Source organism: Sinocyclocheilus grahami, unplaced genomic scaffold (assembly GCF_001515645.1).
Source record: "Sinocyclocheilus grahami isolate Dianchi unplaced genomic scaffold, SAMN03320097.WGS_v1.1 scaffold293.1, whole genome shotgun sequence".
NCBI classification, from domain to species: Eukaryota; Metazoa; Chordata; class Actinopteri; order Cypriniformes; family Cyprinidae; genus Sinocyclocheilus; species Sinocyclocheilus grahami.
The window spans coordinates 1,215,221-1,217,236 of NW_015505472.1; the positions used below are offsets into that span (position 1 = coordinate 1,215,221).

The window sequence follows — 2,016 nt, forward strand, 5'->3', positions numbered from 1 at the left end:
CTAAAATGTGTAAGTTTGCACACAAAAGCAAGCATGACGGTCCACCATTAAACCTAACCACCATGGAGGCATAAGCAGAACATATCAAAACGTACATATGAGTTTGTATGAATTCACAACCTATTAACCAAATTGTAAAATAGCCATGCAAGTTTGTTGGTGGCTTTGCACCGTTACCTGGTTTGCATAGTTCTTTTAGTGATTATAATTCTAAAATTTGGAAGCTGGATTCTGGGCAACACAAAATATTTTCAAAGTGAAAAGTGAAGTGACATGTGGCCAAGTATGGTGACCCATACTAGGAATTAGTGCTCTGCATTTATCCCATCCAAAGTGCACACACACAGCAGTGAACACACACCCGGAGCAGTGGGCAGCCATTTTTTGCTGCGGCGCCCCGGGGAGCTTTTGGGGGTTCGGTGCCTTGCTCAAAGTATTGAAGGTGGGAGAGAGCGCTGTACATTCACTCCCCCCCACCTACAATCGTATTGAAGGTGGGAGAGAGCGCTGTACATTCACTCCCCCCCACCTCCAACCCCTGCCGGTACGAGACTCGAACCCGCAACCTTTGGGTTACAAGTCCGACTCTCTAACCATTAGGCCACAACTTTCCCTAAAAAGGAGCCCATCTTCCCATACCGGGAGTCGAACCCGGGCCACCTTCCCATACCGGGAGTCGAACCCGGGCCACCTGGGTGAAAACCAGGAATCCTAACCGCTAGACCATATGGGAACTCTAATAATTTATCTAATAACTTATTTTTTCATGAATGCAACTGCAACTTTTTTCTCATATATGTGTATATCTCACAGTATGAGTGTAATTTCTTATATTAAACATTGCACATTTTACAAATCTCAATAACCAGTTTAAGTTTTAAAAAAATTTTTATCTTAATTTTTATTTTTTTAGTCAACGGTAAATTTGGTTTCCAAAGTAAACAACACAAACAGTGCATGTAAATTAACAGTTCTATCAGGGCAGACTTTATTTTTAAGGAACTAAAAAATAACCTCACTGATTATCTCTTAAATGAATAGTTCACCCAAAAATTTAAATTTACTCACCCTTAAACCATCCCAGATTCGTTTGTTTCTTCATTTGAAGAAATTTAGCATTACATCACCTATTTACCAATCCTCTGTAGTGAATGGATGCCATCAGAATGAGAGTTCAATCTGATCAAAAAAAATCTTACTAATCCACAAGTAATCCATGACTCCTGTCCATCAATTTATGTGAAGCAAAAATCTGCATGTTTGTAAGAAACAAATCCATCATTATGTTGTTTTTACTTTAAACCATCACTTCTGGACAAAATATGAGTCCATAATAAAGCTTCCTCCAGGGAAATAGTCCATCCCCTGTTGTCCTCTCACAGCAAAATCCACTTACATATTTGTTCAGAACTGTTTTGGACTGTTTTCGCTTGAAAACTGTGCTTTATCTATGTTTCTCTACTGATTCAGAGGAAACTACTTTTTCACTGGAAAAAGCAATATTATGTCCCGCTTTCGCCGAGGCAGAGCGGTGGCTGTGCTCGTGGGTATCGCGTATGGATTCGGTGGAGGGAATGTAGACGGGCGCGTCCCTATCTACTTCCTTAACCACCAGATCCAGCGCCCGCTCTCGGGGTTTCGGAAGCCCGCGCTGCGGTACTTCCCCCCCGGGGAGAGGGTGCGACGCTCCGCCTGTCTTTCTCCGAGGAGATTGATACGGAGGGCGTCAGAGAGCTTGCCAGTTGCACAAACACCAGTTACACAAGCATATTATGCCTGATATTATAATGAACAGCATCAATAGCGAGCAGAGCTCGCGAAAGTCGGCTCTCGAGAGAAAAAAGAAAGAAAGAAAAAAGCCCGCTGTGAAGCGCTCTGCTCTCGCCGGGCACGCTCCGAGGAGTGTGTCCGTGCCTGTGATCTTGCGATTGCAGTCCCGCTGCTGCTGAGTCACGGCGGCAACTGAGTTCGTGGGAATCGCATATGATCTGGTGGACGGGTTGGAGACGGCTCGTC

The 2,016-nt window shown here is 43.9% G+C and overlaps 1 non-coding gene across 1 annotated transcript; it reads right to left on the reverse strand.

The window, feature by feature from the left end:
* Positions 1–661: 661 nt before the first annotated feature.
* trnae-uuc (transfer RNA glutamic acid (anticodon UUC)) lies at positions 662–733 on the reverse strand. Its single transcript has one exon. It is a non-coding gene; the product is annotated as a tRNA-Glu (tRNA).
* Between the last annotated feature and the right edge of the window lie 1,283 nt (positions 734–2,016).